Genomic DNA, 17,860 nt, shown 5'->3' with positions numbered 1-17,860 from the left:
AGCTGTTTAAAGACATAATCAAAATGTCAGATTATAAATGATATATCTCAAAATAAAATGACAATGAAAACTAAACAATGATCTAAAACGTATTTATGTTCATTTCCAAAGATTTAAAGATATCTATATTGGTAAAATTAATGTCAACAGTTGACCTGAAAAATAAGTCAAAACATATTCATAAGATATTTCTGAATCCCTTGGCTAACTGTCTCTAGATTACAAAATTAATACTCCAAAATAGAAGTTACCTAATTTCTCCAATTGTCACAATATTATAAGTGAAAAGAGTAAGTGCTGTAAGTTAAAAAAGAAAATACCATTAGTTCACACTTTATATTTGAGAGGATTTGTGGAGGCAACATGGGTTAGTGAAGAATGTGAGTTTGAAGAACTATGTATTTCTATTTAAATTCTCATTATAAACTTGTTATTGGGGTTACCTAAACCAAGTTATTTAAATTCATCTTCTCTAAAACAGAGTAATAAAACATACCAGTACCAAGAGTGGGGTTGGAGGGTTACTATCCTATAGGATGATTAAATGTAATCATACCACAATGTCTGAAACCTACTAGAAGCTTTGTGAATGTCTGTTATTATTTTAAAACTGTGTGACTTAAAGCAATCACAATGATACAAACCTAAAGATACTACAATTGAGATCCTGGTTCAGAGAACAACAGAGGCTCTTCTCTGTTGTAATTAAGCATACAACTCTTCTTCTGTGGGTAGGATTCAGTGAGTACACAGCTCCTTTATTTGCTTCAATAAAATTTGTACCTCATGATTTTGTTACAGCAGAAATGCTATCCTGAGGAAGAAGCAGAGATCTTCATACATTCTGTGACTTGTAGCTTCTGAAGTGACTACTCAAACAGAAGGAAAGTGGCTTTGGTTAGAGAGCAACGGGGGAAAAGGTCGCTTTTGCACTGATGAAGATAGCCTATCTAATATTTTAATTACTAGATGACAGAAAGTTGGCTGTTTGGCCAATAAGACATCGCTAAGAGGATAGATACTAAAACTTTGTTGTCCATCTTAAACATTATTGTTAACATGTAGGTTGAATCAAAATAACTGATATTATGAGGTTGTAAATTACTTCTGCTTTGGTGCCTCAACCATGGCCGATAGAGGTCAAATTAATGACATATTTTACATAAATTATCTCATTTCATCAATATGCTAAATACCTCAATATACAATCACAAGGTGGTACGCATTTCAAATAATGAAAATACCAAAAACAACCTTAACCATATCTTCAAGGATTGTGTAATTTTATCCAAGGTTATATTAACAATATTAACAATATTAACAATATCTTCAAGGATTGTATAATTTTATCCAAGGTTATAAAACAGTTAGAAGATAATATAGAAAAAATATATGTGGAGAGAAATACTATAGGAATTCAAGGGCAAAGATTCAAGATTTGTAGGGTGTAACTTGGGAAAGTTTTATGAGGAGATGAGACTTTAAATACTTGTAAGTTTTTTTTTGTGAAAGTGAGTGCCGTGTAAAGAAATTCTAAGTCTTAATTTTATTTCCCAACTTTGAACTTATATTCACATTTATAAGGCTTTCACAAATGTACTTGGAGTAGTTTGACTTTGAGGTTCTTAAGTATTACAAAGTGTAAATTGTGAGTCAACAAATTTAATAGAGAAGAAATAATTATTCAAGGTCAGACCAAAAACAGGAGAAAAGAGTAAGTCAACGAATTTAAGTGTAAGAGCATATGGCAGCATAATAGAAGTGAAATTTGTAATTCTAATGCACATCAAATAATATTTAAGAACAAATTCCAATTACAGAAGAAATCAAATACTAAATATGTATAGAAAGAAGAATGAATAAAATGTAAAAAATGCATTTAAAATATTAATAAAAATATTTTAAAAAGCAAATCTATTTTTTAGACATAATTTTCATTACAAAGAGAAGAAATATGTAGTAAAAGAGTATCTCTGGCAATAAAATATGAAGGGAAGTCTTCACTGTTGTTAGTGAAATTACATAAAATATTCACAGATTGATTATCTAAAGAAGATAAATAAAGCTATTTGTTTCCACAGAAACTTTGATGACTTGATTTTTATTCTATTTTAAAATAACAACCCTGTGTGTATATGAAGAAAAGCCATTTATGCTTGTCAGAATACATTCATGATGAAATAATTCAGATGCAAAAAAAAAAATGTTGGGCCACCTGGGTGACTCAGTTGGTTAAGTGCCCGACTTGATTTCGGCTCAGGTCATGATTTCACAGTTTGTGGGTTCGAGCCTGTGTCTTGCTCTGCGCTGACAGCATACAGCCCACTTGGGATCCTTTCTCTCTCTCCCTCTCTTTCTGCCCCTACCCTACTCGTGCGCACACACACTCTCTCTCTCTCTCTCTCTCTCTCTCTCTCTCCCTCCATCTCTCTCTCTCTCAAAATAAATAAATAAATAAACATTAAAAAAACAACATGTTAACATCACTAAATTTGGCAGAATACTGTATATGTTCTACTGAGCCTTCACTTTGTTTTTAGGCTGTTATAAATTCACCCCTGTTCAGTTTAAAAAAAAGAAAGACAGATAACAATAATGGATTCTTCACTGGAAAATTTAATTCATGTTTAAAAAATCTTTAAAATTTAAGGTTAAAATTATTCTGATGAGAAGATATCAAGATAATAAGATCAGAGAAGAAATCTACTTAATATATATAACATAACCAATATTTATAGCACATAGAATAAAAAGTGAACAATGATGTTTAAAATTATCTGGTTTGGGGGCACCTGGGTGGCTCAGTTGGTTAAGCATCAGACACTTGGTTTCAGCTCAGGTCATGATCCCAGAGTTCGTGAGTTCAAGCCTTGCATCAGGCTCCGCAATGACAGTGCCGAGCCTGCTTGTGATTATCTCTCTCTCCCTCTCTCTCTGCCCCTTTTCCCATGCTCTCTCTCTATGTCTCTCAAAATAACCTTGAAAGAAAATAAACTTATCTGGTTTAATGAGGGAATTAAATAGAAAGATTTTAGCTTGTGTTTATTTAGTCAATAGGAATTTGTGTGTATGTGTGTGTGTGTGTGTGTGTGTAGTAATAAATGTCATGTCTGTGTAATACAAGTTAAAAACTGCCTCAAAATTCTTGTTAAGAAAGATTTATAATCTTCCAGAGCAGATGTAACTTCAATAGGTTTCAGGATTTATGAAAACAGAGTTGTCACAGTTCAATTACCTATAGTCATTTCCAGGACTGAGAATCACAATAATATTTTAAGTTATTCTATAGTGGACAATACATACATGCATTTACATACATGCACTACATATGACTTTAGCAGCAGGCCAGCTAATTGCCTACCTTCTATAAATTAGCAACTAGGAAATTATTTTCACTCCTCATGACATCTATTTCTGTACATTTTAATGAATCATTTCCCAGCTGATCTTATTCTACCTCTTTCTAAATCTATTATTTCCTAAATATAATAATCTTATATTAAGATATATAAATAGTGTGAATATACATTTTAGTGTGAATTCAACAGAACAAACATTTATTGAAAACATAGCATTGCTTAGAATAGGTGGGATAATGTGGGAACTTGAAAGATTAACCAAGTAAGTTCTTTGCTTTCAAGCACATTAAAAGGGGATAGATACCGATACCTATACCGATACATATATACCACAAATTGTAATTTGTTGTTGACTATCAAAGTGATTTATAATTTTGTATAATAAAGAAACAGCTGTGGAACCACAGAGGGAATTGTTTTGAATCCACTGGGTGGGGGGAAATGCTTCAATCATGGCATATGTAGCTTTTGAGAGGATTCTTAATGAATGTGTAGGATTTTAGTTGGTGACACAAAATTCAGTTGGAGAGATGAATAGGAGAGGAAGAACTTTAGAACATATTTTTTAAAGATGTGGAGACAGAATATGGGATTTATCTTTTGGGGTGGAAAGGAGGAGTCTGAATATAGTTTAGAACAAGAAGCTCTTCCATTGGCCATTGTGTATTGTTCTCCTGTTGGGATTATAGGACTGTTATTCACTCCTCACTTTGAAATACTGCTAACATCTCTACTGTGCCGCTTTCTAATTTGATGAATCTTTCATATATTCGATTCTCATTCAGAAAACTGATTATCAAGTTGGGCAAATTCACTTACATTTCCTTTGATTGTAAGTAATTTTATTTTAGGTAAGGTTCAGAATTTTCTTTGATTGGATTTGACTAGAGAGAAAATTGCAAACCCGGTGTCAACTTCATTTTAGCTGGGCTTCACAATACAGTCGATTGTTCTTCCTTTCCAGTGTAGTCTTTTTGTTTTTTAGCTAATAGCTTTCAGACTTACATAGGCTATCTCAATTAAACACTGTATTTAGCCAGGAAAAGCTGATGAAACTCTTCCTCAAAAATTGGAGAGGCTTTACTTTCTAGAACTTAATATGTACCAAATCTCAAAATGGGTAACAGTGGAATTCTGATGAAATTGCCTAAAAAGCACAAAGTATTTGTGGGGCGTCTGGGTGGCTCAGTCAGTTGCATGTCCTACTCTTGATTTCAGTTCAGGTCGTGATCTCACAATTCATGAGTTAGAGCCCCACATCTGGCTCCATGCTGACAGTGTGGAGCCTGCCAAGTGTCCATCGATGGATGAATGGGTAGAAGGGTGCCTGGGTGGCTCAGTCAGTTAAGCATCTGACTTCAGCTTAGGTCATGATCTCACGGTTCATGAGTTCGAGCCCCACGTCTGTGCTGACAGCTCAGAGCCTGGAACCAGCTTCCCATTCTCTGTCTCCCTCTCTCTCTCTGCCCCTCCCCTGCTCACTCTCTGTCTCTCTCTCTCTCTCTCAAAATAAATAAATAAACATTAAAAAGAATTAAAGAAATGTGAGTCAAAAAGGGTGATTAATCCATTTTCTGGAGAAAAATATGATGAAAGAAAAGACCAGGAAGATAATTGCTTTGGTCATCTGCATATTATAAAGAATGTCATTTTTTTTATCTCCAATGTTTCACTTTTTTTTTATTGCTCAGCTATATTTCTTTAAAATTTTTCCTAATATAACTCATTTGGTTCAAATAATCATTTTATTTTCTTTAATTTGTAGTTACTATTCCTTCCTACTATCACCAGGTGAGAACTGTCTATTCAACCCCAAACACTGGACTGGGCAAATTAAAATATTTAGGCTTCAGTTTTCTCTGCGTAGACTCAAAAGTTCTCATGCTAGTTCAACAGTGACTTAATGATACAGTTAGGAGCAAACTCCAGATTTTAAACTCTCATTTCACTTTTCTCTTCACATTATCACAGTGTTTATTATTTATGGTATTAGAGTGTGATATAAAATCAAAAGACTTGGAACTAGAAGAGCTGGGTTCAAATTCTGGCCTGGGTAACTTTGGGAACTGTAATCTTTCTGAACCTCAGTTACCTCATCTATAAAATAAGAATAACTATAATATCTTATTTCAGAGGGATGGTTTGAAGATGGTATGATAATATTTGGCTATCCATCAATTACTATATAACCCATAAAAGTTATAAATATAAGAGTTGTTATTAAGCAGTTATGATGCTATTATGTAAATAATCCATTGGGGATCACAAATTAATGTTTTTAATGCTATCCTAACATGGTTTTATTACTAATATTTCAAAGCACACCTATCATTAATGAATTTCTAATCCAAATAAAGTTTGTCTATAATTATTTTGTAAAGCATAACAGTATGTATTCCATTCTAGCCATTATAACAACCTCTTTTATGTCAAATATTAATTTTTTGGAAAAGGTTTAACTTACATTTTTAAAACATGTTATCACTCTTTTGTTTCTTTTTGGAAGAGTTCTGCTGGCACATTCATCTAAGGTAGTGCTCTTCCTAATGCTATCCTGCTTCAACCGAAATACTTGTCTCAAAAACCCATAGGTCTAGAGTGACATTAACCATTTTTTTCTGAGGTTTTATAAATAAATATCACCTCTAAAATTTCTTCTCTATAATTAGGCAACAACAGTAATGAGGATGGTTTGATACATAAAGTATTTTAATTTAAAAATAATCAGAAGATTTAAAGTTCCATTTCAAATACATGGTTTCAACAATTATATTGTATTTCTTGAACAGCAATTCAAGTCGACAATCAAATGATTGAATTTTGACATTTTTGAACTCTCTCACCAGTATCATATATAGGACTAAGTTTTTACTCGGTAGGAGAAAAAAATCATAAGAGGATCCCAGGATCCTATGCTTGCAAGATTAAATAGAGAAGAGGCAAAGGGAGCTATATAGAGGACAAGTGAATCAGCACTCGCTTTCATTCCTGTTCATGGAAATACAATGGAGAAAAGGAAAATTTTACAAAAAATCTTTCACTCAAAGAAATACACAAGCTGAGATATTTCTAGCTGCAGTTTATTTCTAATGCAGTGAGTTGAAACACAAGCTTCCTCAAATCCTTTCTGCCCCTCTCACCACTCAACCACTGACAACATTGAAATGTTTTAAAGTATTTTAACTCTTTGATTAAAAAGAATAATTTTAACAAAATCTGCTTACCTACAGTCATAAAGGTAATATTTCCAAGAGACCATGGTTAAGGAAAAATTTTCAAGAGCTAATGGTGGATTTCTCTGAAACAATAAAAATAAAAATAAAAGAAGGAAATTTAATGATTACTGTATATCTACCTTTTTCCCCCCACACAAACCTATGAAGTAGACATTATCAATAAAGAGTAAGCAATGAACTTGAAGCCTGATAGGCTATATAATTTGCCAAATATCACACAGCCAATAAGTGGAAGAACCTTGGATTCTCCAAAAGCAATGTGTTAAAGGTCAGGTCACATTTCTCTTTGTCTCCAGATATGTCATTACCTTTATGATGTCACAAAGTCTTTAATCCTTCTGGACTACAATTTATGCCTCCCTAAAATGAAGCTGTTTAAGTAGAATCTTTCATTCTGCTTTGTAACTCTGTGATATCAGTAGTCCGGCTAGGGCATACCTTGACAGAATAATTGGCCAATACTACAGGGTCATGGCATCATCTCTGAAGCTTGCCATAAATGACCTGAATAAAGAAAACCCAAATATAATAATGGCCCCATTATAATTCACTCAGTAGTGTTCCTTTGGCCTGAGAGAGTTAACATAGCACCCTGATGCCTAGCCTAATATCAGACAGCAGATGAGGCATCTGGGAGATGGAGATCAATGACATCCCTGCTTGCACATCAATCGTAGAATAATTAACTAAAACCAAAAACCAGGAAGTTCAAAAATTGAAATGTTCCCCATTGCACTTTTCTATCACCAATCATTGTTGTACATTATTATACAGGATGTACTTGTGATTGAGGAGAGAAGCCTTGACAATTTAATGAAGAAAAGATAAAACTCAGTAATCCTATAGAGAAAAGCTAGTCTCCTATTTATCAACAAATGCATTAGGAATCTTCCATCATTAAAATGTACATCAATAATGGCATGAAACAAATAAGTGCTGAATAAGTTTCCTACTATAATGAAGGTTTTCAAAATTTAAATTTTTATATTCATGTAAAAAGCCTAAAAATCCTACTGATCTGTGACCTAATTGTATAGTGATATTAATAGGAATGGTTCTTTAGTTCTTAATCATGCAAAAATTGAAATCTATAAAGAATTTTCCTGATTTGCCTGAATAAAAACTACAACCTAATTCCCTACAGACTGCAAATAATATGCAGCATTTTTTAACTTATAAGGGCAAAGTAAAATAACACTGCTGTTGAAATTACTTGGTTCAGCAACAGCAGAAGCAAAATAGCATAACAAACTGAAAAACAATAAAAAAGTATGTATTTTAAATATAGCTTCTTTAACTAAACTTTTGGGAGAAAAACAGAATGGAAAATTTTGAATTTAACTTCAAAGATTATAAGGTAATTGTGTAACAGCTTTCCAAAACATCAGTAGACCAAGAGAGAAGCTGCAGATTTCTTTAACCTCAAATTATCTACATTGTCATCTTTAAATAAAAATAAATGTATTGTAAAATATTTTGCTTTGCTCTGCAAGTATTCAATTTCATCTATGAAGTCATAGCCATGATGATGATCCATATGCAGAACAATGTAATAAAAATATGAAGTTTGACTATAAGTAATTATAGAAAATGTTAAGATTTTTAATTTTTAAGAAAAGCTAGATTTTTGTATTAACATGAATAATACCATTTTATTTTTATAATCTAAAAATTTTCAATGTTTATTTAGTTTTGAGAGAGAGAAAGAGTACGAGTGGGTGAGAAGCAGAGAGAGAGGGAAACAGAGAATCCAAGAAGGCTCCGTACTGTCAGCACAAAAATGGATGTGGGGCTCAAAAGTGTGAACCGTGAGATCATGACCTGAGCCAAAGTTGGACATTCAACCAACTGAGCCACCCAGGCACCCGTAAGTAATACCATTTTAAAAGTAATTTTTTCTGTAAATTTTGCGCCAATTCTAGAAATAGAACGAATGTTCAAAAGGTTTTGGAACTTTTCTTCACAACTATAACTCAGAACCAAAGGAGAAAAATTATCTGTTTTTATTCATTTTGTTGCTAACAATTGTAATCACCATCCTGATATATTTCATTCATAAATTTGGACCAAACTGGTTGTAGAGTTTTTGAGAGATTATGTTTAATTTCAATGAAGATACAATAGACAGAGCAGCACAGTGTGGAAAAATATCTTCCACTTTCTGGCTAGGTAATATTGGGTAAGAGATTTAAATTCTCAGAGACTCTATTTCTTATCTTCTAGATGAAAATAAAATAACTACTGAAATAAAAAATTGTGAGGATTATGTAATAGTACAGTTAAGAGAAATGTTATGAGATCTGTAAAGATATATAAATAATTATTAATTTTAAGGAAAAAGTTATTTTTCCCATTTTATGTGTAGATAGTAGGAATACACTTCTTCACTCCAAGAATTTTCTTCTTGCTAAGACTGCTGAATGGACACAACTCCCAGTCTCTTTGTGCTTATATGTCCACGCCTCTCCAGAAATAAACTATCAGTTGAGTTTAGGAGGACTATGTAGATACGGCTGTACCAGTGCTACCTGCTTCTCAGCTGTTGCTGGCACAGAGTGAGTTCTCCCTGTTTCTCCTCTGCTCTGGCCTTTGAGGAGGGGTGTTTAGGAGGGCTAACTGTGTAGGGTAAGTCCTGCCTGGGTCCAGAACAGCTGTATCTAGCTGGAGAGTCTGTATATTTCTGGAATTTTTTGAGAAGATTGAATTGGCACACACACACTATGCTCTTTCCTACAAATTAGGCATTATCAGATATAACGTGACAATTTGGCATCCATATTTATATTTTATTTAAAAATTTTTTTAAAGTTTATTTATTTTTGAGAAAGAGAGAGAGAGAGAGAGAGAGAGCATGAGCAGGGGAGGGGTAGAAAAGGAAACACAGAATCTGAAGCAGGGTCCAGGCTCTGAGCTGTCAGCACAGAGCCCGATGTGGGGCTCAAACTCGTGAACCACAAGATCATGACCTGAGCCAAAGTCAGACAATTCACTGACTGAGCCACCCAGGTGCCCCCATATTTACATTTAAAATGTCAATTATACCTCAATGCAAAAAATAAATAGAAAATAATTCTCTTCTTCAGTCTCAGGTGGAAGCTCTCAACATAGATATTGAGTAGGATATGCTCTAAACTTTGAAGGTAATTTGAAATAAAAATCACAAAATGTATAAAGGCAAATTGTTAAAATTTGTTGTAAGCATCTCTTAATGGCTACTGATAAGTTTAAACTTAGATGTCCTAGCGGGAATGTTACAAAATTAATTAAGATTTAAAATGATCTTTTAGGGATGCCTGGGTGGATCACTCAGTGAAGTGTCCGACATCAGCTCAGGAACAGATGCATGTGGACTGATTTACCTGCCATGCAGTCCGAATTCCTATAAACTCAATGTATTTTTTTCCCAAATTTCCAGCAATACAATTAGTCATTTAATGTCAGAGCAGCTGAAAATGTCTCACAGAGATTTGAGTTGGGAATTGAGCACTAAGTTGTTTTTTATCAATATATTGAAGCTTATTGCATTGGTTGCTTCACTAAGATCTGTTCCACAAAATTCTGAGTTTTATTACAAAATGGATATATGCAGAAACTAAAACTACAACTAGATCAAACTTAGAGACAACATATATCAAACCAAGACTAGGAATCCTTGGGATACAGATGTGTTTGTCATAGTGTTCTTCATTTCCTCACAAGAGTACACGATTTCATGGTCTTTGTGACAGCTTCTACAATCACTTGATCACTTCTATAGTATTTGCTAGGGAAAATGTTTTGGTTTCTCAGAGATACAAAAGTTTTCTCTAACTCAAATCTGAAATCAGACTTCACACTTAGTTTGTTTGATACTTTCTTCTACTGTTTCATCCACTCATTCCTAAGCAACCCTTCCAAAAGACAGAAAGGGCTGAGGTAAACACTTACTTTTCCTAGGTCAGCTCTGCTCTGAATGTAGCCTTTAAGTCAGAGAAAGGCTCCAGCTGCAGTACTTTCTTAGTGTGAAAAATATTTCTTTCTGAATATTTAAGTGTATGTAAATAATTATATAGCTTTCCAATTCTAACTTCTCTGTAGTTTTCACCACCTTGATGCAAATCTCAAAAACACTTCTAAAACTAAATTTAATTGCTAGATTTTATCTGCTGGAAATAAATCTCAAACTTCAGAAGCTGTGAATAATGGTTTACATATGTTATGATTGCAATTAAGTTAAAAATAAAGGTATGCATATAAAAGTATTAAAAGAAGTCAAATGTTAATAACAGTTGGTGTTTTGTGTTACGGAATATGGTTGTTGTTTCTTGGTTTATTTTGGAATTTGAATTTATTATACAATAAGCATATATTACTTTTTGAATCTTAAACATAAAGTAAAATTAAACACCCATGAATAAGTAGCATCAAATAAGGTATAGTGACTCAGAAATGATAAAAGCATGCACACCTCCAATACAACCTGATGTTAAAACATAAAATTACAGTTTTAACAACTCCCAGAAATTATTTTCCTCCTCAGTGCAGAGCTTTAAAAAATAACACTGTCATTGTTTTGGGTCAAAATACTTAATCCCTATTTCAAATAACCTACCCAGAAGAACTTGTCTGGCTTATCCTCATTCTTTAACTTCCAGGAAAATATTATCTTTCAACTATTATATGTTCTTCTGTTTTCACAGTAATTATGATTAAATTGTAAACCTGAACACAAGAACATAGCTCATGCTAAAAACTAATCATACTAATGTCTAGTCAGTATAGCTACTGAGGGAAATTCTTAATACTTTGCGTGAATTCATTAATTCAGACAGACAGCTAGACGAAGTGTTTATATTTTTGTATTATTAAAGTTATCATTACTGTTAAAATGTTTTAAACATACAGACAGAAACAAATAATATTGTGACACATCCATGTTCCCATCATCCAAATTTCGCAACTGTTATAATTTTGCCATAGCTGCTTTAAGTCTTTCTATTTATTTATTTATTTAGTTAGTTTTTATTTAAATTTTAGTTAGTTAACATATAGTGTGATATTAGTTTTAGGAATAGAATTTAGTGATTCATCACTTACATGTAACATCCAGTGCTCATCACAAATGCCCTCCTTAATGCCCACCGCCCAGCTAGCCCATCCCCCCCCACCTGCCCTCCAGCAACCCTGTTTGTTCTCTATATTTAAGAGTCTCCTATGGTTTGTTTCCCTCTCTCCTTTTTTCTTTCCCCCATGTTCATTTGTTTTCTTTCTTAAATTTCACATGGGAGTGAAATCATATGGTATTTGCCTTTTCTGACCTATTTTTTGTTTCGCATAATGAATTTTAGCTCCATCCATGTCATTGCAAATAGCAAGATTTCATTCTGTTTGATAATTGAGTAGTAATATTGCATTATATATAGATAGATATAGATATAGGTGATATAGATGATATAGAGAGATAGAAATGATAGAGATAGAGATAGAGATAGAGATAGAGATAGAGATAGAGATAGATAGAGTTATATCGTATCTTCTTTACCCATTCATTATTCTATGGACATTTAGGTTCTTCCCATAATTTTGCTACTGTGGATAATGCTGCTATAAACATTGTGGTGCAGGTGCCCCTTCAAATGAGCATTTTCATATCCTTTGGATAAACACCTAGTAGTACAATTGCTGTGTCACAAGGTACTTCTATTTTTAACTTTTTTGAGGAACCTCCATACTGTTTTCCAGAGTGGCTGCATCAGTTCATATTCCTACCAAAAGTGTAAGAGTGTTCCCCTTTCTCCACATCCTCGCCAACATCCGTTGTTTTCTGGTTGTTAATTTTTGCCATTCTGACAGGTGTGAGGGGGTATTTCATTGTAGTTTTGATTTGTATTTCCCTGATGATGAGTGATTTTGAACATCTTTTTATGTGTCTGTTAGCCATCAGGATGTCTTCCTTGAAAAAGTGTCTATTCATGTCTTTTGCCCATTTCTTAACTGGAATATTTGTTTTTTGGGTGTTGAGCTGTATACTCTCTTTATAGATTTTGGATACCAACCCTTTCCAAATATCTTCTCCCATTCTGTAGGCTGCCTTTTAGTTCTGTTGAATGTTTCCTTCTCTGTGCAGAATCTTTTTATCTTGATGAAGTCCCAGTAGTTCAAGTTTGCTTTTCTTTCCCTTGCCTCTGGCAACGTGTCTAATAAGAAGTTGCTACAACCAAAGTCAAAGAGGTCGCTGCCTGTGTTCCACCTGTTTGATGGTTTCCTGTCTCACGTTTAGGTCTTTCATCCATTTTGAAACATTTTTATATATGTTATAAGAAAGTGGTCCAGTTTCATTCTTCCGCATTTCACTGTCCAGTTTTCCCAACACCATTTGTTGAAGACACTGTCTTTTTCCCATTGGATATTCTTTCCTGCTTTGTCGAAGATTAGTTGACCAAATAGTTGTGGGTCCATTTCTGGGTTTTCTATTCTGTTCATTGATATATGTGTCTGTGTTTGTGCCAGTAACATACTGTCTTGATGGCTCCACCTTTGTAATATAGCTTGAAGCCTGGAATTGTGATGCCTCCAGGCTTGCTTTGCTTTTCCAAGATTGCTTAGGCTATCTGGGGTCTTCTAAGGTTCCATACAAATTTTAGGACTGTTTGTTCTAGCTCTGTGAAAAATGCAGGTGGCATTTTGATAAGAATTGCAATAAATGCATAGATTGCTTTGAGTAGTATAGACATTTTAACGATATTTGTTCTTCCAATCCATGAGCACAGAATGTTTTTCCATTTCTTTGTGTCCTTTTCAATTTCTTTCATAAGTGTTCTACAGTTTTCAGAGTACAGATCTTTTACCTCTTTGGTTAAGTTTATTCCTTGGTATCTTATGGTTTTTGAAGCAATTGTAAATGGGATCAATTCCTTGATTTCTCTTTCTGCTTCATTATTGATGTATAGACATGCAACAGATTTCTCTATGTTGATTTTGTATCCTGCAACTTTACTGAATTTATACATCAGTGTTAGCAATTTTTCAAGTCTTCATTTTAAAGAAACAAAATATTTCATAAGGAATTAAAGCTCCTCACTCTTCTATTTTCTCTTTATCCTCTTAATCCAAAGGTAATAACTATTTCAATCTGTGGTATTTTTTTCTTTGCATGTTGTCAAATTTCTAGCATTTTGTGTTTATAAATAATAAATAATATTGTTCTGCATTTTAATTTGCATAAATGGCATGTATCCTTTGGTAATTTATTTTATAGCACATTAGTTTTTTTAGTATTATCCCAGTTAACCTGTTGGATCTAGCTAATTTATTTCAATAACTATTTAATAATTTATTTTCCATTCCCATATTGATAAAATATTTTAGACTTTTTTCAGTTTTTTCCAAAACAAACAATATCATAAGGAACACCACAAACATCCTTATAACGTACATGTGGCAGAGTTTAACTAAGGTAGGCACATTACAAACAGAAATTCTGGGTTATACAAGATGGCCATCATCAGTTATGCTAGATAATGTCAAATAAAAATCCATAATAATTTTATTAATATGCACTCCCTCCAACCATGTATATTATTCCATATCCTCAAATAAATTTGTTGGGATTTTGGCTGGACTGGCAATAAATTCATAAATTAATTGAGGGAAAATTAACATATTTATATGATACAAATGTTCCATTATTATACACATATTTATATATGCCATTTATAGACATGATACATGTTGGGAGGACAGTCCTCCTTGGGCCTCTTGTGTCCCCACTATGCATCTTTTGGGTACGAAAAGAATGCAGGGCCCTGACTGCTCTCCAGTGACTGAAACAGGTCACTTCTCAGTGTTATTTATGTAACCGGCAACTTTGAGAACCTGAAAAACAAAAAGTGTCTTGCTTACTGCTTGCGATGAAAGCAATGGATCCTTAAATTCAGTTTTCTTCTCCTATCATTCAGCCTCCTCTGTGTACAGGCATCTACCTGCCATGCCACTCTGTGTCTTGGATGATGAGGGCAAAGGGACCAAAGCAAATATGGCAATATTCATGCTGCCTCCTTAGCTGTAATAGTTTGTCTCTAACTCAAGAGTCTTGTGCCTTCTGCCACAATCTATAAAATAGTATCAAAGTAATTTGGCTGGTTTTAAGTAAGGTAAAGTAAAATCTCAGAGACAACAGCATATATTTTATTTACTGAAGACCCTTGTAATCCTCAATACAGATTTATAATTTTCTGTATAAAGGGCTTACACATCCTCTGTCGGAAGGAAGGAAAGGATGGAGGGAGAGAAGAAGGAGGGAGGGAAAGAGTGAAGAAGGGAAGGAGAGAGGGAAAGAGGGAAGAAAGGAGGGAGGAAAATGGGACAATGTACTGACCAAATAAAACACATCTTTCAATCATATTTGGGATTATGATATGCTAAATTGCCACCACTATGCCAAATGGTCTAATCTATGTGTTACACATGCCTTGTGCAAACCTATATTATTCCCCTTGGCCCATTATATTGCAGTTATTTGATTGGATTTGTTTTTCTTACTGCTATTCAAAAGTAGATATGCTGTATTGAGCTTGACATGATTTATATGCTTGGCATTTGATATGTAGTGTACATATGTTATCTTTCACATATTCATTTAAGATTATCATGTGCTCTCTTTACATTGTTAAGCCTTCAGAAGTCACCTATTACAATATCTCCTTCATTTCTATCTCACCAGTTGGCATAATACAGAATTCAGTATGTGTATTCATAAAATAAATGCAATTGACTGACAGATTATCCTAGTTGGAAGCATATTTTAAGATGTTCACAGCAGTTACTCTCACTATTTACAATGATTATAATCATAATAATCACATCCATTTGTATAATGCTTTATATTTTCCAAAACCCTTTTTATATACATTATTTAATCTGATCTCCTAACAAGCATGAGCCTACAATAATCAACATAAATATTATCCATTTGGCAAGATAAATTGATTATATATACTTTTACACATAAGATTAAAATAAACTAACAGTATGAAAAAGTAAAAAGGCAAAGGACACATTTTCTTGTTATTTTACCTATGGTGAACATTAATCCAAATCATTTATGTTGACTTTGATCAAGCTACATCTGTTTGTAAAAGTGCTTTGATCTGTTTTACAAAGCAAGTTGCCCCTAGGGTAGTCTTAGACTGAGCAGAAGAGGGTAAAATTATCCTTTCTTTTCATTTTGCTTAGCCAAAATGTCTCAGGGCAGAGAATATTACCATTCTCAACTTAATTTATAAATGTGTTCATAAGTGTTTTTTTTTCCTTCTTCTCAACCCATTTGTAATATTGCTTACTGCGCTCCAGGTCTGAAATGTTTCTATTCTCAATCATCTTAAAGTGTAAAATTGTCTCTCAATTTGAAGATCACTAAGATGGACTGTGTCTCTGAGAATAATTAATATCTGGAGACCCAATTTAGTTCTTTTTGTTCTAATGTTCAACAAAGATCCTCATTTATCAATGTATGTTTCCCATGTGCCACATTGCTATCTGGAAAGTAGGTCACAGGAAGAACAGTATTGACTTTTAAGGTCTGGTATTCAAAGATGCTGTTCCAGTGAAATTGCATGGTCCCAAAGCAGTGACATCTAAAAGGTCATTGTACGGTCAACCACAACCACCTAATGATGATGACAGAAATCCAAGAAATGTTTCAAAGTGGTAGAAAAACTGTTTTCAACTCAATAATATACTATTAAAAAATCTGGAGAATATATATGTATGTATGCATACTAACTTTAAAATAGCTTGATTGGCTTAAAGATAATACTGTAATTCATATAACAATGATGTCTATTAAGATTTTATTTTTTTCATGTTTATTTACTTTTGAGAGAGAGAGAGAGAGAGAGAGAGCAGAGGAGGGGCAGAGAGAGAGGGAGACAGAGGACCTGAAGCGTGCTCTGTGCTGTCAGTGTAGAGAGCCAGATGCAGAGCTCGAATTCACAAACCACAAGACCGTGACCTAAGCTAGAGTTTGACGCTTAACCAACTGAGCCACCCAAGCACCCCTGATGTCTATTAAGATTTTAGTTTAGAGATTATGTTTTTAGTAATATAGGTAAGGTCATTGAACTACACAGCCAGATCAGCTAATGATAATCTGTCTAAATGTGAAGGCGTGGCATAGCAACTTTAAATTACAGGGAAAGAAATACTAGTGAAACACATGAAAGGAACAATGTAAAGAAGCCAAGAAGGAAGGAAGGAAGGAAGAAAGGAAGGAAGGAAGGGGAGAAAGGAAAAGTGGGAGGGAAGGAGGGAAGTGAAAGCCTAATTCATACATACTTTATCAAAATATCAATCAAACAAATGTGTCCTCTAAAGTGGATTTGCTTTGGAATAACCTAAAATTTTATAACATCACAGTAGCTTCCATTTTATAGTTTAAGTAAATGTGTTAATATGATTTAGGGAAATATAAGAAAAATTGATATATAAAATATGGAATCCAATTTGAGACATACTTGCTAAAATTAGCTAAATCAAGATTAAACTAAAAGGTGTCTAAATAATTTATTTAGATGTCTTCATAATAAGTTAAAAAATAAATAAGTCAACATTCTGCTTCCTATAATTTAACTTTTAGTACTACAAGTAATATATGGATAAACATACATACCTTCTGAGATTAAGAATATAATAGGCACTGTGTTTATTGGGTGAAAATGTCAGTGCATAACTGTGTTGACTTCTGGGTTCAACTTTTATAATAAGTAAGAGCCATGTTAAAAAAGTAAGAACCAACACAGAAATAACCCCATTAAGACATCACAACCTGTTTATATGTACTTAATGAAAAAGATCTATACAATTTTGTAAAAGATTTACAGTTTAAGACTAACATGTGCTTTTAGCTTTTGTTAATATGAGGTAGAAAATGTTAAGTGTTTTAGATGATAAAATAAAATGAAAATATGATTGTGATAGAATGAGCATTTCATGATATGATTTGATAAAATAGATTTAAAATATCTGATTATAACACATTCACTGAATCTGGTGGAATCATACAAAATGACGACCTGTGAGTTTTCTCAAACATAACTTGGAATATTTGATGGTCCTTGAAAAATACTCCGATTTTATTTAAAATAATCAATATCATAAGCTCTACTGTTTCTTCTCTTAGAAGATTCTGGCAAATAGCCAGCCCTATGACCAAAGGACTAAAATAACTGATAATAATCTTTTATAATTAAAGACAATGAAAATCACTTTCAAATTCATAATTTTTAA

General features: G+C 33.3%; 1 long non-coding RNA gene across 1 annotated transcript; it reads right to left on the bottom strand.

Moving 5' to 3' along the window:
- Positions 1–650: 650 nt before the first annotated feature.
- LOC125911644 (uncharacterized) lies at positions 651–6,812 on the bottom strand. Its single transcript, XR_007454395.1, has 3 exons — positions 6,735–6,812; positions 6,588–6,657; positions 651–869 (listed from the first exon to the last, which is right to left on the bottom strand). It is a non-coding gene; the product is annotated as an uncharacterized LOC125911644 (long non-coding RNA).
- Positions 6,813–17,860: the final 11,048 nt, after the last annotated feature.

Source organism: Panthera uncia (assembly GCF_023721935.1).
Source record: "Panthera uncia isolate 11264 chromosome C1 unlocalized genomic scaffold, Puncia_PCG_1.0 HiC_scaffold_3, whole genome shotgun sequence".
Taxonomy (NCBI): Eukaryota; Metazoa; Chordata; class Mammalia; order Carnivora; family Felidae; genus Panthera; species Panthera uncia.
This window is presented reverse-complemented; position numbering and strand designations above follow the sequence as displayed.